Source organism: Trachypithecus francoisi, unplaced genomic scaffold (genome assembly GCF_009764315.1).
Source record: "Trachypithecus francoisi isolate TF-2019V2 unplaced genomic scaffold, Tfra_2.0 Lachesis_group21, whole genome shotgun sequence".
In the NCBI taxonomy this organism is placed as follows: Eukaryota; Metazoa; Chordata; class Mammalia; order Primates; family Cercopithecidae; genus Trachypithecus; species Trachypithecus francoisi.
The window spans coordinates 41088767-41112405 of record NW_022681467.1 but is presented as its reverse complement, the minus strand read 5'-3'; the positions used below and the strand labels follow the sequence as shown (position 1 = coordinate 41112405).

Genomic DNA, 23639 nt, shown 5'->3' with positions numbered 1-23639 from the left:
CCAGCCTGGGCAACAGAGCGAGACTCCATCTCAAAGAAAACAAAAAAAAGAGGTAGGTGTTGTAATGGGTTTTTTTCTTACAACTGGTAGAGCCCAGTCTGATGGCAGGAAAAGTGGTGATGATGCTGTTCTGCAAAATATTGGGAAGTATCACCCAATATTAAGATTCTTAGTTGCAAACAACAGGATCCAATCCAGTTCATTTAATTGGAAAATGAATGTATTTAAATATTGTATAAGGCCAGAGAGACAAAGCCTGAACCTACACAGACAAGGAAAAATGTCCAACAGCACAGGGAGCGAGGGGGATTCTTTCATGAATTCCCCCCTGCCACCACCGCTTGGCAGCGCTGATGCTCAGAACTGGACGCCAGAAACTCCACCCCTGCCATCCCCAAAGAACCCAGTGAGGGGGTGGAGAGTAGAGGATGAAGGTGAGGATGCAGTGAAAATGAGGGCTGGGGTCAGAGAGTCCTGGATTCAAACCCTCAGCCTGTCATCCATCCTGGGCAAAGGAGATGTGCTCATGCCCTCATTTATTCATTCTTTACACAAATATTTACAGACTGCCTCCTTTGTGCCAGGCACTGTGCTAAGTGCTGGGGATAACGTGATGAAAGAACAAAGGAATGTGGTTTGTGTTCTTGTGGTGCTCAGTTTATCAAATACAGGGCTGAAACAAGCCCATGGGGACAGGAAGGAGGCAGAGTTCTGCTGTGAAGGAGAGGGTTGAGGAGGAAGCAGAGAAGGTGCTGCACTATTTCAGAAGATAGCCACAGGCCCTGTCTGGGGCATCCTCAGACATCAGCATCTTAAGGCAGCACAGGTGACAGGCTCTCTGCAAAGAGAAAGGAATTTGTTCGTTGCTGAAGCCCTTGACTTGGACACTGTGCAGCTGGCAGATCCTAGACCCTCCCAGAAATGAGCATCCCTGGTCCTCCCTGCAGTCAAGGTGACAGACAAGAAGGCAGTGAGTTTGCCTTGCCTGGGTGGTGGTGGCTCGGGAGCACTGCAGACTCACTCTGCAGGGTGGCTGCCTCAGTGTTCCCATCTGAAAAAGGGGAACAGGTAAGATGGCTCAGATTATTTCAGGGGTGCTTCTAGCAGTGACCTCCTGCCAAGTGGGCTTTTGGAAAATGTGTTAAGTTTGTGGTTTCACAGGACACATCGCCACTTCCTCCTCGGAAGGCAGCGAGAGCCTCAGCATCAGAGGAGGGACACTGTGCAGGTGCAAGGGGTGTAGGGCCTGTGAACTCTACCTCTTTGCCTCAGATCTTCCCTCCAGACCTGCTCCTCGCCTTGCCCCACGCCCTGGGGTCCCAGCTCTCTCCCACAGCAGATCCTGGCTCACTCCTGCTTCTCCAGGAAGTGGTTCTCCTTCCTTCTGCAGAGGCCATACCCAAAGGTCTTGCAGATCCTGGAGCTGGTGTTGAAGAAGGACCTGGGAAGGAAGGCTCCAGGTAGAAGGTAGGTGGAGGGGCTACCTAGACACAGGAGGGTCAACTAAGAGGATGGTCATCACAGAGGTCTACACAGCAAGCAGCGGAAACAACCAGCATGGCCAAGTGCGGTGGCTCACACCTGTAATCCCAGCACTTTGGGAGGCCGAGGTGGGTGGATCACCTGAGGTCAGGAGTTCAAGACCAGCCTGACCAACATGGAGAAATCCCGTCTCTACTAAAAATACAAAAACTAACCGGGTGTGGTGGCATGTGTCTGTAGTCTCAGCTACTCAGGAGGCTGAGGCAGGAGAATTGCTTGAACCTGGGAGGCGGAGTTTGCAGTGAGCCGAGATCTTGCTACTGTACTACAGCCTGAACAACCGATTGAGACTTCATCTCAAAAAAAAAAAAAGGTAAAATATCTTGATGAATATTTAAGATTGGAATTTAAGTCTCTGCAATTATTCAATGTCTTCATTCAGCCACAGACTTCTTCACCTCTTTAGTAAACCATCAGGTAAACAGAGGGGGGAAAAAAACCTGGTGAAATGAGAAGATTTGCATTGATGTGGAAGGTGTTTTCTTTTTGAAGCTAGAAATCACATTCTGGTAGATGATTAACACTTTAACTTGACCTTGAAGTCCCTGGAATGACTCATATTTAGATCCAAAGCTCTTGGGCTGAGCAGGGTTGGGTTAGAGTGCAGAGAGCAAGGCAGGACTGTGCAGGTGCAAGGTTGGACCCTGTCTTTATTTTAAATGTTTAAATTTTGTTCATGGACTTTTAAAATTAATTTTAATTTTTTTTTTTTTTTTTTGAGACGGAGTCTTGCTCTGCCACCCAGGCTGGAGTGCAGTGGCCGGCTCTCAGCTCACTGCAAGCTCCGCCTCCCGGGTTCACGCCATTCTCCTGTCTCAGCCTCCCGAGTAGCTGGGACTACAGGCGCCCGCCTCGTCGCCCGGCTAGTTTTTGTATTTTTTTAGTAGAGACGGGGTTTCACCGTATTAGCCAGGATGGTCTCGATCTCCTGACCTCGTGATCCGCCCATCTTGGCCTCCCAAAGTGCTGGGATTACAGGCTTGAGCCACCGCACCCGGCCTAATTTTAATTTTTTAAACCATTGCATTAGAATGTGATTTATCTTGATGACTGAGTTTTTTGACTTCTTAAATTCTGTGTCCAAGACCTCATTAATCTCACCCTTGTCCTGAGGTGAAGCCCTGTCCCTTGGGGGTGGATGAATGAGCTGGATCTTTTGCTGAGAGCAGATTTGATGGAGACCCAGAAGGAGGGTAACACCAGAGCCCTGAGGAGGGAAGAGTGGGTGCCACAGAGTAGAAATCATTAGGAAAGGGAAGGCTCTGGTTCCTGAGGGCAGCCTCGCCTGCTGCGTAGCTCTACCTGGGGTTGCTACTCTTCCCTCTTCACCTTTTGATGATCCAGTCAATGAGTTCCTGTACATTTAGAGCTCTAAAGTAGAAAGATTTATCTGTTTTCTTTGGGTTGTATGAGTTGGAAATCTTTACTTTTTTAATGCTTTTTTTATTTTCTAAGTTTTCTATCATGAGCATATATTACTGCATTTAGGTATCAGGAAACAGCAAAGGAAAGACATTTAATTACTTATATAAAGAACAGAATCATCTTCAACAGAGCAAAGCATTCTTACCATTCAAGAGACCTGAGACAGACCAAGGGAACAACACATATACACAGACCTTCAGTGTTTGCCTGGACTGGTGCAGTAGCCTACTCACTCAGCCACAGACTTCATGTCTCTGTCTCCACCCTTGGTCCCCTACAGGCCACTCTCCACACTGCAGCCAGAGGGATCCTGTGACAATTTGAATCAGATCATGATGTTCCTGTCATTTCCCATCTCTCTTACAAAGCCTAAGTTTTTTACAGTCCTATAAGTCTTGTCCCCATAGCCTCTCTGACTGCATGATCTTCCACTCCCCCGCCCCACCCACTCAGCCCCAGCCACACTGCGGTGCAAACACATCAGGCACAGTCTTCCTGGGGGCTTTGCACTAATGACGTCTTCTTCCTACATTGCCCTTCTCCCAGCTGGTCACGATGCTCACTTACTTTCTACAGGTTCTGCTCTTTGACCGGTCTACATAAAAGAGCAGCACCTCCTTTACCCCCATTACTCCCTATCCCCTTCCACTACTTTGTCTTCAAAATGCTTGTCATGACCCACATATTATCTCCTTATTTTTCTATTGCCTGCCTCCCCCAGAGGGTAGGGTCCTTTGCTGTGTTTTCTTTACAGCTATGTGTTCATGGAGAATGATGCCTTGTAGGTACTTGGCAAATATTTGTCAAATGAATTAATCTGCTCAGGCTCATTGGTGCTGGGGATGGTGCTGCAGTCATTGAATAGGATGAGGATAATTAGGTTCCGTGGAAAAAAGTGTATTTGATCATGGTGCACCTCCTTATTAGGAATCGAGTTCTAACATGCTATAAATGGTTTCAACATGGGAGGTCAGAAGAGGGAATTATTTTTTCCAATTAGGGGATCGAGAGAAGTTTCTCAGGGGTTGGCCCTGGATATGAGCTTTGTAGCACAGTTGGATTGGGACTGGAAGAGAAGAGGATAGAAAAGTGGACTAAGGGATCAGCACAAGCCAGGTACCTGGGGAGTGGGGAGGACTTATGGCATGATTGTGAAACTGCCTTTGCGAAAATTATAACTGAGGAAATTATGACACTGAAAGAGGTCAGACCTAACCAACTCTATCTTGCTTCTACCCTTTAAGCTGTCCTTGTTCATTCCTGGGCATAGGCAGAACTCACCTTAGGAAGGAATTTAGTTTGTGATTTGACTGCAACAAAATTGATACTAGCCCTTTCCAAAAAACATCTCCTTTTTACCTGGAGACCAGTCTGCCTTAATTAGCTACAAAATTAGAAATTACAGTTTAGGAGTCATGCAGCCTCTGACTGTAAGAGTTTGAACCTCCCCAAATTGCTCCTGGTGATAACATCACTGTTGTAAAACCTAAGGTCAGTGCTTGATATATTTTGCAGAACCTGCACTTAATGGATCAGCCGACACCACCCAGACCGGTAATCTGCCTCAACCAGTTCTGCCATCGCACCCAGAAACAGAAGACAGCAAGAAAACCTCACTTCAATTCCCCTGTGATTCCATCTCCAACCTGACCAATCAGCACTCTCCACTTCCCAAGCCCCTAACCACCAAATTATCTTTAAAAGTTCCAATCCCTGGATGCTTGGGGAGACTGATTTGAGTAATAATAAAACTCTGGTCTCCCACACAGCTGGCTCTGCATGAATTACTCTTTCTCCATTGCAATTCCCCTGTCTTGATAAATCAGCTCTGTCTAGGCAGTGGGCAAGGTGAACCCCCTGGGCGATTACAGCTCCTTCCAGTTGCAGGTATTGCTGGTTCCCAGGACCTCTCCCTCCAACCCCCATCACTTTCTTCACCTTCCTTCTGGAAGGATTTCCCTGGAGTGGCCTCAGCCCATGAAGATGGAAGGAGGGAAGAAGGCTGTGGGCATTGCAGGAGCAGAGAGCAATCAGAATGTGTAATTTAGAAAGTAGCCCAAGGACTCAGCAGAGGACTTCAGTTCCCCTACTCCTCCCTCACCCTAGATGTCTTTTAAGAGATGGAGTCTTGCTCTGTTGCCCAGGATGGTACCACCATGCCCAACTCTCACCTCACATGTGGTTCAACCCCAGAACCACAAAGCCAGAGAGACCTTATAAACTCAGCAAAGCCACAGGAAGTGAGGCTCATGGAGAGTGATGCCTTGTAGGTACTTGGCAAATATTTGTCAAATGAATTAATCTCCTGATGCTCACTGGTAGTGGGGGCATCTGTAGTCATTGAATAGAATGAGGATAATTAAGCTCCTTAGAAAAATGTGTATTTGACCATGGGGCACCTCTTTATTAGGAATCTAGCTCTAACATGCAGCAGTCTTATGCTGTGAGATTCACCAGCCTGAAGACACTAAAAAATCTCGAGAGGATAGTAGTCGAGACATAAGAGAGTAAGGGCCTGGAGTTATTACTAATATCCCAACAGCCTGGGAGAAGCACACCTTGGGCCTTGAGCAAACCTCCAGCAAACTCTCAGAATACAGAACACATTTCTTGCTCTCTGCCTACAGGTGCCTCAGGCAGCTTCGGCTGTTCCAGATCCTTCTGATTAATTTTTAGAATGGGGAAATAAAATCATGATTTCATATTGGATTTTTTTGCCTTGGAGGAAGCAGGTAGGTAGACAAAGTCTTTGAGAATAAGACATTTTAGTAAAAAATGAGCAAAGAATCTGTGTGGCAGGCATCCCTACTGCACAGATGAGGAAACTAAGAATGAGTAACTTACTCAAATCACACAGCTAGTAAGTGGTGGAGCCAGGACAAGCTACCATTAAGCCACAACTCAATCATTGAAGAATCTGGCTTCTACTGGGAATTCTTTCTTTCTTTTTTTTTTGGAGATGGAGTTTCACTTATGTCGCCCAGGCTGGAGTGCAATGGCACAATCTTGGCTCACTGCAACCTCTGCCTCCTGGGTTCAAGCGATTCTCCCGCCTCAGTCTCCCAAGTAGCTGGGATTATAGACATGCACCACTACACCTGGCTAATTTTTGTATTATTAGTAGAGATGGGGTTTTACCATGTTGGCCAGGGTGTTCTCGAACTCCTGACCTCAGTTGATCCACCCACTTTGGCCTCCCAAATTGCTGGGATTACAGCTGTGAGCCACTGCACCTGGCCAGAGAATTCTTAAAATACAGATAACTGGTAAGGGTCTTGGGGAGGAACTACCCAAACGCATTTCTCCCCTGTTCCTGGGCCTCACCTTAGCCACCAAAGAACAGGGATGAGTGAGTCGGGAGAGCTTTTTCCTAATACTGAATACGGGGTACTGTCAGAGGCGTTTGAATCAGAGTGACTCCATTTTGAATAGGAGCTGGGTCAAATAAGCCTGAGACCTGCTGGGCTGCTTTCCCAGAAGGTTGGGCATTCTAAGTCACAGAATGAGACAGGAGGTCGGCACAAGGTATAGGCCACAAAGACCTTGCTGGTAAAATAGGTTGCAGTAAAGAATCCGGCCAAAACCCACCAAAACCAAGATGGCAACAAAAGTGACCTCTAGTCGTCCTCACTGCTCATGATATACTAATTATAACGCATTAGCATGCTAAAAGACACTCCCACCAGCACCGTGACACTTTACAAATGCCAACATCATGTTAAGAAGTTACCCTATATGATCTAAGAAGGGGAGGAACCCTCAATTCCAGGAACTGCTTACCCCTTTCCCGGAATACTCACGAATAATCCACCTCTTGTTTAGCAAATAATCAAGAAATAATGATAAAAATAGCCAACCAGCAGCCCTCAGGGCTGTTCTGCCTATAGAGTAGCCACTCTTTTATTCCTTTACTTTCTTAATAAATTTGCTTTCACTTTACTCTATGGACTCACCCTGAATTATTTCTTGCATGAGGTCCAGGAACCCTCTTTTGGGGTTTGGATTGGGACCTCTTTCCAGTAACAGTATCTTTTCCAACACCAACAAATTCTCCAACACCAACTAGGTGTCCACAAATTAATTCACTTCTGACACTAATTCCTGAGTTAGCACTGTAAACCAAACGTATCTGAAACAAGTCTCAATTTTGGAGTTTATTTTGCCAAGGTTAAGAACGTGCCTGTGGCACAGTCTCAGGGGAGGTCCTGATGACGTGTGCCCAAGGCGGTCGGCCTACAACTTGATTTTATACATTTTAGGGGGACATAAGACATCAATCAATACATATAAGATGTATAATGGTTTGGCTCAGAAAGATGGGAGGGGCTTCCAGATCGCAGGTGGATTCAAAGATTTTTTGATTGGCAATTGGTTATTATCTAAAGATCTGGAATCAATAGAAAGGAATGTCTGGGTTAGGTAAAGGGTTGTGGAGACCAAGGTTTCATCACACAGATTAAGACTCCAGGTAGCAGGCTTCGAAGAGAATAGGTTGTAAACGCTTCTTAAAAGCTAAAGTTCCATGTTAGTGTTAATGTCCAACTCCCCCTTTCCATCATGGCCTAAACTAGTTTTATAGGTTAACTTTGAAATGCCTTTGGCCAAGAGGAGGGGTCCATTCAGATGGGAAGGGGGCTTAGAATTTTATTTTTGGTTTACAGCACAGACCTCACAGATTAAGGGCTCAGTTCCACAAGACCTGCTCTCACTTCAGATACAAGCTGCAAATTCCAGGAGTCACTCACATTTCTGACTGATTGACTATATAAATTTCAGTGTTCCACAATCCCCCCTCAAGTTGCATAACTCACTAGAATGACTCTCAGGACTCAGGAAAGCATTTTGCTTACTGTTGTAAACCAAAAATAAAATTTGAAATCCCCCAGTCGATGGAATGCAGCCCCCATCCCAGCCAAGGGGATTCCAAAGAACCTGAAAAACTAGTTCAGGCCATGATGGGAAGGGGGAATTGGACACGCCGCATTGCACTCACCTCCCTTTGGAATTCAGGCATGACTGACCAGCAGTAACATTAAAACAGAGATCTTAAGACTAACAAAACAGACTAGCAATAGGATACCAAATTTCAGCCTCACTCTGGCATAGTACCACGTGTCAGAGAGCAGGACCTGAAAGAAATCAAAGTATTTTACCCTAAAATATATTTATTTGACGTATTTTTGAAATAGCCCTGCAAAACTGTCTCTTGTGGGGAAAATCTACATTCTGTAGAGAACACCCTTCCCTTTCCAGGTTGTTTGCCTGATTCAGGTGAGAATTAACTAAGAGTCTGGCACTTCTTTAAGTCTGATAAGAAACATTTACCATCTATTGTCTCTGAAGCCTGCTACCTCAAGGCTTCATCTGCATAATAGGAACCTTGGTCTCTGTGACCCCTTATCTTAATCCAGACACTCCCTTCTATGCCTTCTGTGGATTCCAGGTCTTTAAATAAACTCCCAACCAATTACCAATCAGAAAATATTTGAATCCACCTATGACCTGGAAGCACCCCCACCCCATGCTTCCAGTTATCCCACTTTCCTGGGCCAAAGCCATGTACATCTTACTTGTACTGACTGATGTCTTATGTCTCCCTAAAATGTATAAAACCAAGCTATATAGCCTGACCACCTTGGGCACATGTTCTCAGGGCCTCTTGGGGCTGTGTCACAGGCCATTGGTCACTCATATTTGGCTCAGAATAGATCTCTTCAAATATTTTACAGAGTTGGACTCTTTTGGTCAACATAAATGTGCATATGTCTGCGAACTGCCTGGTATCTTCTTGAAACGCAGATTCTGATTCAGCAGGTCTGGGGGATGAGATGCTGTGTCTCCAACAGGTGCTCCCCCATGTCCATGGAAAGAGTTAAACTCTGTAAATATTTGAAGAGATTTATTCTGAGCCAAATATGAGTAACCACAGCCCGGGACACAGCCCTCAAGAGATCCGGAGAATGTGTGCCCAACGTGGTTGGGATTCAGCAAGACAGGAGACTTTAATCAAACACATTTAAGAAATACATTGGTTTGGTCCAGAAAGGTGGGACAACTGGAGTGGGGGGATGGGGTTTCCAGGTAGCAGGCTTCAGAGAGAATAGATTGTACATGTTTCTTATTGGGCTTAAGGTCTGTGTTGATGTTAATGCCGGAGAGTCTAATGAGGCATGCCCGACCCCCACTTCCTGTCATGGCCTGAATCAGTCTTTCAGGTTAAATTTTAGGAGTGCTCTGGCCGAGGAGGAAGCTCATTTAGATGGTTGTGGTGGCGGGTGAGGGATGAGGGGAGCTTAGAATTTTATTTTTGGTTTACATTCTCCCGCTTCTGGCCAAGAATTGCCAGAGGCAACATCAATGGCCAGCAAATCTTCGTGATGTCCCATAGTGTTGCCGGGATGCCATGGCTGCCTGCCCCCAGTCCATCCTGTTCCTTAATGGGATTCCCTATGGATAAGGGACCAAGAGTCAAAAGACTTACACCAGCCAGGCTCAGAGGCTCACGTCTGTAATCCCAGCACTTTGGGAGGCCGAGGTGGGTGGATCACGTAAGGTCAGGAGTTCAAGACCAGCCTGGCCAATATGGTGAAATCCTGTCTCCACTAAAAATACAAAAACTTAGCCAGGCATGGTGCAGGTGCCTGTAATCCCAGCTACTTGTGAGACTGAGGCAGGAGAATCGCTTGAACCTAGGAGGTGGAGTTTGCAGTGAGCCAAGATCATGTCATTGCACTCTAGCCTGGGTGACAAGAGCAAAATTCTGTCTAAGAAAAAAAAAAAGTATTTGTGGATTAGAACAGGAAAGGGAACCTATTCCATCCAATAGGGCACCAACTAAAGATATGAAGAAAAATTATAATCTGGTACTCTCTAGAGGATTATTGCAGCCAAGAAATAATACATGATTCAGTCTGCACTCAAAAAAAAAAATTGAGGGCTGAAATCTAGTATCAAGTGTTACACTTTTCCTTTGAAACAATTTCTCTTTCTCTAGCCCCTTTTTATCTATTAAAGAGAAATTATAGTAAGACCGATTTGTGTGCAAAGTGAGTTTTAGTCTTATATACTTGACCTGATTATTGCATAAAATGCAGCAGGGAGTGATGGGCTATATAGGCCCCTTTTTAGTTGCTTTGCTGGAACTTTACTTAAACATGCTATGACTAATTTTTGCACAATACCCATTTTCATAAGATATTTAGGTAAAGGGATTACAAATACCTTACATAAAGCCTGTTTAAACATCTTAAATTTAATAATTCTATTAACCTGTACATTTTATGTTCTGGTCCTAGGAACTATTTTTTTCCTACCCCCAGACCATTTTACCTTTTCTGGTTCCCAGCAGGGAGTGGTATCTATAAGACCCATGAGGGATGGCAAGTTGAGAAGCCTTCTCAAACAGTTGTATGATTCTGTGGGAGGGGCACCCATGTAAAAGGGGCCCCCTAAATCCCCAAATTTACCATGACCTGGGTAATAGGCATATTCAGTGGGAGGATATCCCCGTCATCATACAGCCAGTCCCACACGGCTCTCATATTTATCTGGATAAATGCCACTGTAAGATCTGTTTGCCTTGAGAAGAGAACTGCCCAACTCTCCCTGTAAAATGCCAAATGGAGCCCCCCCAGATGAAGCGGTTGATATGCTTGTCATAATTCCAGAGAATTCCTGAGAACTCTCAAGAATAAGCTCCTGTGCATTTGGCTCACATACACTCATCAGTGATCGCTCTATAGAGAACTGTGGGGCCTGCATCAACCCAAACGAGCTCTTAAATTTTGTAGCATTTAAAATTAAGGATTTTTGTCCTTAAAGTAGTGGTTTTTGCAATAAATTACACAAAAGGCTTCTCAAGAAGCTGATGATACCAATCTACAAAATGGAATAATTGCTTTATATTATTCCTTGTAGTTATAATTGGTACTTGGTTTTGCCATCCCCCCACATCGACTGTCTTCTTGGGAACCACAGGTCTCAGAGTTAACTTGGATGTAGGAATAGGAGGAAGCCAGAGGGGTAGCGGGAAATCAGGCATGAAAAGCCCCAGGCCCCACCTGCACCTCCCTCCTGAGCCCAGAACTAATTTCAGAGAGCAGAGACCGAACCTCCTTTGCCTATCATATCCCTGGGAGCCACCACTGAATCAGCCACCACTGAATCAGCCACCACTGCACTTGGAAAGGGTAGGACTCATGCCAAAGATGGGACACCACGCCTACATTATCTTGAGACCCAAGCCCACATTATCTTGTGGCAGAGGCAAGACCACCACAGTTTCAGGGTCCCACGAGACTGATGCATCTGGTGAGCCCCAGAAACGCAGGACACACAGTTTCAGAAGCTGCCATTCCCATGTCTGACCACGCGGGGGCGGCGAACTCTCAGATTGGGTCGCTCCCTTAGGCGGAGCTGTCCTGATCCTAGACCCGGGAAGCCGTGAAAATCCACGGGGCGTCCCAGGGCACCACTGCCCTGGGAGCTGCAAATCGAAAGCATCTGCCCCCGGCCCAGAGAGCTCGGGGCCAGGCCGTGTTACGCAGCTGGAAAGCGTGGACCCTTTGGCGGCGTGGGATAGGGCGAGTTTGCCCGCAGAGCCAGCAGCTCGCCCCCGCCTGAAATTCCAATTCTCAGGGACGGGGATGGTGACATCTGAGGAAATTCCTCACCTACAAAGCATCATGTCTCACCTTCTTGAGCCAGTTTCTTCTGTAAAAGGGAAATGGTACTGGCATTCATAAGATTTTGCAGGATCAAAGTAGAAAATCATTAAGAAAACACTTTGCAAACTGTAGAGAACATTGCCAATGTTATATATCAGGGTTTTTAAGAAAACTTTTAAATATTCTCTTTATTTGGAGAAAGAGGTAGGAAAATTCTGGAGATATAGTAACGAACAAAATGTACCAGGTGTCTGGCAAAATCTGTCCCTGTGTTTCTTTTTGAAATTGACTTGAATTTTATTTCCATTCTTAGTTGTTTAATATTTTCCTTAATTTTGAAATTGCTCATTCTCCATGCTACAGCCAGTGCGATCTTTTAAAAAAGGAAATATGATCTACAACTACATGTAATGAACGGATGAACATCGTAAACATAACGTTGAGTTAAAAATCCAGATAGAAAACAGCACCTGCTGCATGACTGCGTTTACATAGAAAGTGTAACAGGCAAATAGTTGGAAGTCAAGATAGTGGTTACTGTAGGGTAATGAGTGGAGGGGGTGCTGGTAATGTCCTATAAAATTCATTGGGTTATACATTTAGGCACTCTTTTCTGTATACATTATATTACACCTCAGTGAAAAGTAAATATTGCATGGGGGAAGGAAGGGAAGCTAATCGTGTCTCCACCAGCCTAAAAGCGTTCAGTCGATTCTGATTCTTCTGAATGTGAAATTTGTACTCCTGGCCGGGTGCGGTGGCTCAAGCCTGTAATCCCAGCACTTTGGGAGGCCGAGATGGGCGGATCACGAGGTCAGGAGATCGAGACCATCCTGGCTAACACGGTGAAACCCCGTCTCTACTAAAAAAAAACAAAAAAACTAGCCGGGCGAGGTGGCGGGCGCCTGTAGTCCCAGCTACTCGGGAGGCTGAGGCAGGAGAATGGCGTAAACCCGGGAGGCGGAGCTTGCAGTGACCTGAGATCCGGCCACTGCACTCCAGCCTGGGCGACAGAGCGAGACTCCGTCTCAAAAAAAAAAAAAAAAAAAAAAAAAAGAAATTTGTACTCCTTTACCCAGGTCCACCTGGTGCCCCTGGCTTCATCACCAATGGGCTTACCATGGCCACACAGGTCTCTTTCAGGCCCTCTCTCTGCTGACCAGTTCTGGCCACAAGGCTGCCTCTTCCGTCACTGGGAGCTCCTCCCCACATTGGAGCTGTTCCCTGCCACCTGGAATGTCTTCCCTCCACATTCCTGCCAGCTCCTTCTGCTCAGCCTAGAGGTCACTTTCTCACAGAAGCTGTCCCTGAGCCTGTATCTAAATTGCACCCTCACAATGACACAAAGATGTGAACAACAAACACTAAGGATTCCAAAAGAGGGGAGGGAGGGGAGCAAAGGTTGACAAACTACCTGTTGGGTACTATGTTCACTGCTTGGGCAACGGTATCATTAGAAGCCCAAACCTTGGCATCATGCAATATACCCGTGTAACAAACTTGCACACATACTCTCTGAATCTGAAAGAATTTTTAAAATAAGAAAATAAATTGTACCCCCTTAGTTCTCTCTGAGTACCCTCTTTTTATCTTTATAACACCATAATTTGTATTTATGGGATGATTATGCTTCATTATTTGGTAAATGACCTCACCAGCTAGACTCTAAGTCAAAAAGGGCTGGGACTGTATCTGATATATTCTCAGTTGTACCAGCAGCACCTAGCACAGTGTCTCACGTAAATGATACTTATTTGTGGTTTGGCTTAACTAATAAGACAAAAAAATTTTGGGGAGGGGAGGGCATTCAATCAACAGAAAAAAAAACAATGATATGTAGGGGAAAGAGAAACAAAATGGTAACAGGTATTGTATTCGTGTTGTAAGAACATGGGCGTTCTTTTTCTTTCTTTAATATGACGTATTTAATCTCTTATGTTATTTTTATGAGTAAGAAAATAAACTTTAAAAATATTTTTGTACTATTTAAAATTAAGTTTTCATTTAAAACATAGACTTCTGGGTGTATTAGTCCATTCTCCATGGTATAAAGAACTTGCATGGTATAAAGAATTCTGCTATAAAGAACTACCCGACGCCAGGCACGGTGGCTCACGCCTGTAGTCCCAGCAGTTTGGGAGGCTGAGGAGAGCGGATTACCTGAGGTCAGGGGTTCAAGACCAGCCTGACCAACGTGGAGAAACCCCGTATCTACTAAAAATACAAAATTAGCTGGGCATGGTGGCACATGCCTGTAATCCCAGCTACTCTGGAGGCTGAGGCAGGAGAATCGCTTGAACCTGGGAGGCAGAGGTTGCAGTGAGCTGAGATCGTGCCATTGCACTTCAGCCTGAGCAACAAGACCGAAACTCTGTCTCAAAAAATAAAAATAAAAAAAATAACAAAACAAAACAAAACAAACCTACCAGAGACTGGGTAATTTATAAAGAAGAGGTTTAATTGGCTCACGGTTCTGCCAGCTGTACAGGTAGTGTAGCTGGGGAGGCCTCAAGAAACTTTCAATCATGGTGGAAGGCAAAGGGGAAGCAGACATGTCTTACATGGCAGGAGTGGGAGAAAGAGAGAGGTGGGAGGTGCCATACACTTTTAAACAATCAAATATCATAAGATCTCACTATCAGGAGAACAGCAAGGGGGAAATCTGCCCCCGTGATCCAACCAGCTCCCACCAGGCCCCACCTCCGATATTGGGGATTACAATTTGACATGAGATTTGGGTGGCAACACAAATCCAAACAATATCACTGAGTAAAGTGAAGATGGCAGGATAGTTATACTACAGAATGTTCATTCTCCGATTTCTATTGACTTGGAGAGGAGAAAAAAAAAACAGGCAAAAAATAAAAAATAAAATCAGCAGCAGTAAACCACCATGGGAAACAGTAGAACCTCATTCCATAAACTTCAAAAAGCAGTAGCAACAGAAAAATATAGAATATCCTGATGTGTTCCATCACGGGTCCTATCCCCAACTGCTCTGTCCCAGAAGAGGTGCAGGAGAAAGAGGAAATAATATAAAAGTCCTGAAAATTCTCACCAGTTGTTCCATTTAGCTGCCTAACAGGATCCATACTTAGTGGCATAAAACAACAACTATTTTCTGATGCACGTGGATTCTCTAGCTCTGGAATTCAGGCAGGGCTTAGTTGGAGAATTCTTTTGCTTCTTGTGGCCATGTCTGAGGTCATTTTGTGGTACCCAGCTGGGCTGGGCTGGGTTGGGCTGGACTGGAGGACCCAGGATGGCTTCAATCACATGTCTAGGGCCTTGGCAGAAAGGCTAAACTAAAAGGCTAAACTCAGCTGGGACTGTTGACCAGTGTCCACTGCATGTTCTTTTCAGCAGTGGTCTCTGGGTAGTCAGACTTTTCACATGGACATCAGCATCCCCCAGAGCCAGCATCCCAAGAGTGCAAGATGGAAGCATAGCCTTTTTTGACCTAGCCTCAGAAATCACACAGAATCTCTTCCACTACATTCTACTGATCATGATGGAGTCAGCAAGGTCAGCCCAGATTCAAAGAGGGGATTGACCCCAATTCACAATGGGACAAGTGCCAGAAAAATTGCAGACATGTTTTTAAACTGAGACAGAGTAGTTAACATTTTTCCTATATGTAAAATATAATAACTTCCTCCAAGATCCCCCGACCTACCCCTGCTGCCCTACTTCCCACTAAAAAAAAAAAAAAAAAAAAAAAAAAAAAAAAAAAAATTGTGGCCTTGTGCAGTGGTTTATGCCTGTAATCCCAGCACTTTGGGAGGCTGAGGTGGGAGGATCACTTGCATCCAGGAGTTCGAGACCAGCCTGGGCAACATAGCAAGACCCTATCTCTACAAAAAATAAAAAATTAGCCAATCATGGTGCCACACACCTGTAGTAGTCCCAGCTACTCAAGAGGCTGAGGTGGGAGGATAGCTTGAGCCTGGAAGGTCAAAACTGCAGTGAGCCGTGATCATGCCACTGCACTCCAGCCTGAGCGACAGAGTGAGTTTGTCTCAAACAACCAACCAACAAACAAACAAACACCTCATCCTATTTTGACATCAAACTCAGCTCCAGTTTCTGGAGCTTATCTACATCAAGTCCAGCTGCAAAGAGGCGTCTTGGGGTCTGTTCCACGGGTAGAGTTTCTCTCCATCTGAAAACCTGTGAATTAAAGAGACATGCTTTCTGCCTCACATGCTCCCAACCTGCAATGGCGAGATTGGCACAGGAAACCACTACGTTCACTACTGTTTTAAAAGGGGAAGTTCAGAGCAATCACTGAGCCCTGGCAATTCTGAAACTGAATTGTGTACCTGTTGCCAGAGGTTCAGTGCTATTGCCTGGGTTCTTGGCTCCACTCTGATTCATACTTGCTTTTCCATAAGAAATGGCTCTTGTTTACAACTGAGTAGGCTTCTTGTTCTGTGTCTTAACAGAATACCTGAAACTGGGTAATTTATTAAAAACCAATTTTATTTCTCACAGTTCTGTAGGCTGGGAAGTCCAAGGTCAAGGGGATGAACCTGGTGAAAGCCTTCTTGCTGGTGGGGACCCTCTGCAGAGTCCTGAGGCAGTTCAGGACATCACACAGTGAGGGGGCTGAGCATGCTAAATTGTCTGTCTTCCTCTTATAAAGTCACCAGTCCCACTCCTGTGACAATCCATTAATCCATTTATCCGTGAATGGATTAATCCATTCATGGCCCAACCACCTCTTAAAGACCCCACCTCTCAGTACTGCCGCATTAGGGATTAAATTTTAATATGAGTTTTGGAGGGAAGTGTTAGAAAACTGCATGCAAAAGTCAAGATGAATCCCCAGAAAATTCAAGTGCCTTGTTACTACCCAAGCTCTTAGGATCTCAGCAGAGATAAAAAGTCCACCAAGGCTTGCCATTCCCCAAGGCTCAAATGTCTAATTGACTGACTGATCCAAAGCTCCAGGGAAACTTTCTCATAAATGGAATAGCCCGTCACTAGAGGAAGCCAACTGTGGTTCCAGGAATTTAAGAAAATCTCCAGAGAGCAGAGCCCAGACTGCCCATCATAGTCAAGGGACATCTCCAATAGCATTCCTTTCTTCCCTCAACTCCATGACTTTAGGCTCCACAGAAGTATATAGAAGCAAACTTCAGACTGCAATTTGGGGATAGGGGATGGGAGTAACAATAACAATAGAGCTCAGATATGGTGAGAAGGAAACCAAAGAGAATATATTGACACCAATTAGAACAAGCAAAAGGACAGGGCAGAGTTGCCCAAACTGAGCATGAGGAAGATGAAGGGAAATGACAGAGTAGCTATGCACCACACTACATGCAGTTATAAGGAAGAAAGAAAATAAAGCAGGGACGGAGGGGAGAAAGGAAAAAAAGAAGAAAATTAGAAAGGAAAGGACATTGGAGAAAGGAAATAGACACAAAGAACTCAATTCAGAAGAAAATCTGAGAAGAGGAAAAATTTCCAGGAGGGCTTTCAGCTTAAAAAACAAAAACTTTAATAAAATAAGACATTAGGCTGGGCTCAGTGGTTCAGTGGTTCACACCTGTAATCCCAGTTTGGGAGGCCAACGTGGGAGGATTGCTTGAGGCTAGGTGTTCAAAACCACCCTGGGCAACATAACAAGATTTCATTTCTGAAAATAAATAAATAAATAAATATTTTAAAATAAAAACATAAAAGACCCTTAAAATGAGTATTAAGGAAATAAATTGGAGATCTAGGTAACACCACTAAAAAAATTGCAAATAAATTGAAAATATCAAGGAGGAAACAAGTCAGAGCTACAAATCAATTTGCTAGCATAGAATTAAAGTTGGGGATAGTAAATACCAATAGCCTGGGCCAGGCATGGTGGCTCACGCCTGTAACCCCAGCACTTTGGTTGGCCAAGGTGGATGGATCACCTGAGGTCAGGAGTTTGAGACCAGCCTGGCCAACATGGTGAAACCCCATCTCTACTAAAAATACAAAAATTAGCCAGGCACGGTGGCGTGCACCTGTTATCCCAGCTACTACGGAGGCTGAGGTGGGAGAATCACTTGAACCCAGGAGGCAGAGGTTGCAGTGAGCCAAGATTGCAACACTGCACTCCAGCCTGGGCACCAGAGAGAGACTCCATCTTAAATAAATAAATAAATCTCAATAGCCTAGAAAGAGGGAAAAAAAGTCAAATTATTTTTTTAAATATTAGTTTAACGGGCCGGGCGTGGTGGCTCATGGGCCAGGCGCGGTGGCTCAAGCCTGTAATCCCAGCACTTTGGGAGGCCGAGACGGGCGGATCACGAGGTCAGGAGATCGAGACCATCCTGGCTAACACTGTGAAACCCCGTCTCTACTAAAAATACAAAAAAAAAAAAACTAGCCGGGCGAGGTGGCGGCACCTGTAATCCCAGCTACTCGGGAGGCTGAGGCAGGAGAATGGCATAAACCCGGGAGGCGGAGCTTACAGTGAGCTGAGATCTGGCCACTGCACTCCAGCCTGGGTGACAGACCGAGACTCCGTCTCAAAAAAAAAAAAAAAAAAAAATATATATATATATATTAGTTTATCATGTGTCAGATATTAATTATTGACATTAAGTATTTTAAATATAGATATATGTTGACTATATTAATGAACACTATCCTATAAGGTAGTATTGGGGTAAGGGTTAACTCAGCAGGCCTGGGTTGTTATAACCCTACACATTCCTAGAAAGGTCTGTTTTCAGGACTGATCTTTGGCCTCCTCCTGGGAACTGAGCTCATAGACTCTTCTGGATGATGAAAGTGAAAGTTTTTTGCATGCCTGAAGCCTTGGGCCACACTGTACCAGTTAGTCCACATAGTGTACACTAGCAATGATTTATGGTGAATGCCCCCTTTTTCTCTGGGGGTCTGGAGCTTTGTTAACTGAGGTAGGTCATGCAGGCAGTGTATGCCTATGAATGATCCTCAGCAAAAAGCTGAGAAGCCCAGGCCTGGGTAAGCTTGCCTGGTTGACAACACTTTGCATGTGTTGTCATGCATCATTGCTGGAGGGACTAAACACATCCTCTGCTACTATCTAGGGAGGAGACACTCACAAGTTTGCGCCTGGTTTCCTCCAGACTTCATCCTATGCATATTTTCTCTTTGTTAATTTTCTTCCGTATCTTTTTGCTGTAAACTTACATATAACAACAATTTTGGCCGGGCGCGGTGCTCAAGCCTGTAATCCAGCACTTTGGGAGGCCGAGACGGGCGGATCACGAGGTCAGGAGATCGAGACCATCCTGGCTAATACGGTGAAACCCCGTCTCTACTAAAAATACAAAAACTAGCCGGCGAGGTGGCGGGCGCCTGTAGTCCAGCTACTTGGGAGGCTGAGGCAGGAGAATGGCGGAAACCCAGGAGGCGGAGCTTGCAGTGAGCTGAGATCTGGCCACTGCACTCCAGTCCGGGCGACAGAGCGAGACTCCGCCTCAAAAAAAAAAAAAAAAAAAAAAAAAAAAAAAAAAAAAAAAAACAACAATTTTATTTTATTTTATTTTATTTTATTTATTTTGCTGTAAACTTAAGTGTAACAAGTATAAACTTAAGTCCTATGAGTCCTTTTAGAGAATTAAACCTGAGTGTGGTGTTGGGGACTCCAAACACAGGTAGTTTCCGCTATTATCTCCAAATAGAAACTGTGGTACATAGATATTAAATGCCTTGTGCAAAGTCATGCTGATATTGAATGACAAAGCTGGAATTCAAATTATCTGACTCCAGTGCCCATGGTTCTAACAACTACTTACAAGTGAAGATAATCTGACATAATTAATGTCTCTTCAATAGAAAAGTCCACAATTGAAACAGAAAACTTATTCAAAGATATAATACAGGAAAATTTCCCTTTTAAAAAACATGCAGCCTGAAAAAGCACTCCTTTTCCAAAATGATGCAGAATGATATCAAAATATTGTTAAGTTACTGAAACTTGAGGATAAGCAATGATATTTTTAGATATTCATGTAGGGAAAAAATCACCTTTAAGAGAGAAAAACATTCAGGCTGCACTATAACAACATTCACTGGCAGAATTCAGTGAAGCTAAGTCCATAATTGTCCTGGAGAAAAGAAAATATTATCTAGGATTTTTTTTACCCCATAAGATTGTCCTTCAAGTATAAGGAACATATGCAAAAATTCAGGGAAAACAATATCCAAAAACTCTTCATTTTTGTAGAATTATTTTTGTTAATCTAACAAAATGCTGATGAGGTTATCCTGAAGTTACTGATAGTTGCTTTATATGATAGAGCATTAATATCCAATATGGTAGCCACTGACCATATGCAACTATTGAGCACATGAGGTATGGGTAATATTAATTGTTATATGCTATAAATGTTAAAGTACACACCAGATTTCAAAGACTTAATACAAAGAAAAGTAAAATATTGCATTAGTTTTTATTTCATATTAATGATATATTGAAATGATATTTTAGATATACTGCACTCAGTTAAATAAACTGTAATTAAATTAATTTTACCTGTTTTTTTTCTTTTTTCTTTTCTTTTCTTTTTTTCTTTTTGTGAGACAGGGTCTCCTTCCCTGTCACTCAGGCTGCAGTGCAGTGGCTCAGTCTCAGCTCACTATTAGCCTCAACTTCCCGAGCTCAGATGATCCTCCCACCTCAGCCTCCCAAGTAGCTGGAACTACAGGCACATACCAGCACACCCAGCTAATTTTTCATTTTCAGTAGAGACAGGGTTTTGCCATGTTGCCCAGGCTGGTCTCAAATCCCTGGGCTCAAATGATCTGCCCACCTCAGCCTCTCAAAGTGCTGGGATTACAGGCGTGAGCCACTGTGCCTGGACCCTATTTTTACTTTTTAGACTAGCTACTGGGAAATTTAAAATTCGATTTGTGGTTTGTATTATATTTCTGTTGCACAGCACCATAGTAGACTGTGGGGAGAGATTTCACTTGTTTGTACTATTTAGTTTAGTTTGATCTTTTAAAATAAGTATGGTTATTCATATAAAACAATAAACTCATTATTCCTAAACTGAATAAATAAACCAATGGACAAAGAGCTATGCTTTCTCCCCTGGGATGTTGAGACAACTAGCTGGGAGGCTCTGGATGGGAACCAATAACAAAAGAATGGAGAACAGCTGTTCATTGTCCAGCCCACTCCCTTTACAGATAGGAAAACTGAGACCCCAAAGGTCACTTACCACTCTAAAATCTCATGGACTCAAGTGTGCAGTAGATGAGGCTGAAGACTGGCATTTCAGATGAGGCAGGAATACTGACTTAGGGGACATTCTCAGTAGCTCCCATGAGCCCCTCCAAGGTATGTAGCACCACCTCCAGACAAGGAGTCCACTTCATCCTGGCTCATACCCCTTGCCCAGTGTGCTTCCTCTTCCAAGAAATCAAAAACAAGATACTTCCTTTGGCCTGTGGAAATAGGGACTCTTTTTTTCTGCAGGTATAAGTTCCAGCCTCCCAGCCCTGGCTTAGAACTCTCAGCCCTTGGCACCATGGAGCTCAGCAGCTTCTGCGCCCTGCCTTGCCATCTGCCTGGTGGGCATGACCAGCTCAGAAAATACCCCAAGTGAGCTGAGGTGTTATTGGGAAAGAGGACCCTGAGACCCATAGCCTATGGGACAGGGCTGACTCCAACAGGCTACCCGGTCACTTTCACCTCAGGGGGAATCCAAGGCCCAGATATTGAAAGGGCTCACCTGTGGTCACCATTCAGTCTGGGGGAAGACCTGGGGCCAGACCTCCCAGATGCCAATTTGATTTAATTAAATCTTCACCAAATTATATTATTATTGTTGTTGTTGTTGTTGTTATTATTATTATTATTTAGAGATGGAGTCTCGCTCTGTCACCCAGGCTGGAGTGCAGTGGCCTGATCTCGGCTCACTGCAACCTCCACCTCCCGGATTCAAGCAATTCTCCTGCCTCAGCTTCCCGAGTAGCTGGGACTATAGGCACCCACCACCACACCCGGCCAATTTTTGTATTTTTAGTAGACGCAGGGTTTCACCATGTTGGCCAGGCTGGTCTCGAACTCCTGACCTCAAATGATCCACCCACCTTGGCTTCCCAAAGTGCTGGGCGTGGCGTGAGCCACCATGCCCGACCCAAATTTTTATTATATACCCAACATATACTTTTGTTTTTAAAAGACAAACAATACATAAATTGTTATAAAGTTAAAAGTGAGTTCCCTATTTTACATAGTCTTATTCCAAAAAGTATCCATTGTTAGAATGCTTAGGAGAGAAAGTAAGTTTTCATACTACTTTAAAAATAAGACCAAGTTCTTAAGCTTGGCTACACATTGGTGTCACTTGAAGACTCTGTGAGTCCCACCTTAAATTCTGATGTAACTGGTTTGGGTAAAGCCTGGGCATCAGGATTTTTTCAGTTCCCCAGGTGAATCTAACATTCTAGGTTAGCAATTTGAAATAGGGTATGGCCAGGGAAAACCTCACTGATAACTTAATAGTGGAGGTGGTAGAAAGGGGTGGGATTCTGGATTTATTCTGAAGGTAGGGTGCAAACAGGATGTGAGAGAGAACCAAGGATGACTCAAAGGTATTTGGCCTGGGTGCCTGGAAAGATACAAGTTATCTTTAACAGAGATGAGGCGACTATGGATGGGCACATTTGGGGTGGGGTGGAGCACATCAGAAGCTCGGTTTTGGAGCTATTCAATTTGAGATGTCTTTAGACATCCAAATGGAGAAAGCAAGTAGACAGTTAGGTAAATGAATCCAAGATCCAGGGAGGAGGTCTGATCTAGAAATACGTGGGTGTTGCCAGAGCATAGGTTACACGTGGCATGGTAGTGGAGGTCGTTTCTAGGTACTGACAGGGCTGCGGGTATAAAAGAGAACCAGGCCACAACTCTGTGCTCTTCTGACTTGGCTATGCATGCTGCATCCCACGCTAGGCACACTACACAGACCACTTAGCTTTGTGTATCTACCCACCTGTGTTCCTGTCTCATTTACAGTCTGCTTCTTTACTGCTTTGGAAGTAAACTCAAGTAAAAGCACCTTGAACAAATTGCCTTTGCCCATGGTCTAGACTAGCTCACTACCTTTCCTTCCTACATATGCACACACACCACCCGCATGTGCTAAGGGCTCCTAAAACCCTTCAAGGAGCCTACACAGCCCATCTATGCTGGCTACACAGACACCAGTGCCACTGTGTTAAGACTGCTGCACTTACACATGTGGAGCTTCTAGAGTGCCCCTTGCCCATCCCTATCTTGGATCCCAGATCCCAAACCAGAATAGCCCATACCCAGTTAATACATTTAGCGTTTGCTGATTGAGAACTCACATGTCCTGAGATGGGTCAAGTCTTAATGAAAGACAGAACCTGTGCCTCCAGGAAGCACACCATCTGGTGAAAGTGAAGGGACAGCAGCCAGGACAAGGAACATGTGTAAGTCCAAGGCAATCTGAAAGTAGCAGGCGTGGGGCAAGGACAGCAGCCTGGCACGTCAAGGGAAACTTCCTGGAGGGAGCAACTTTTCTTATCTGGTGTGTGTGTGTATGTGTGTGTGTGTGATGGAGTGCAGTGGCGCAATCCTGGTTCACTGCAACCTCTGCCTCCCAGGTTCAAGCGATTCTCCTGCCTCAGCCTCCCAAGTAGCTGGGACTACAGACGTGCGCCACCATGCCAGCTAAATTTTTTTTGTATTTTTAGTAAAGATGGGGTTTCACCATGTTGGCCAGGATGGTCTTGATTTCTTAACCTCGTGATCTGCCCGCCTCGGCTTCCCAAAGTGCTGGGATTACAGGCGTGAGCCACCGCGCCCGGCCAGCCTCATCTGGTTTTGTAAGAGGGAACCAGGCAGTTGAGAGGTGTGCATGGTTGGTGGAATAGGGCGTTCTAGGCCAAACCACTATGATGGGAGAACTGAGTGGGGTGGGAGGTGGGGGGAACTGCAAATAACACACAGTTGATGCCAAGTGTGCCAGAGGAAAAGACAGAAGATGAGGGCAG

General features: G+C 44.7%; 1 long non-coding RNA gene across 1 annotated transcript; it reads right to left on the bottom strand.

The window, feature by feature from the left end:
- Window positions 1–499: 499 nt before the first annotated feature.
- On the bottom strand, window positions 500–23091 carry LOC117068836. Its single transcript, XR_004431257.1, has 4 exons — window positions 22971–23091; window positions 20837–21062; window positions 1260–1480; window positions 500–838 (listed from the first exon to the last, which is right to left on the bottom strand). It is a non-coding gene; the product is annotated as an uncharacterized LOC117068836 (long non-coding RNA).
- Window positions 23092–23639: the final 548 nt, after the last annotated feature.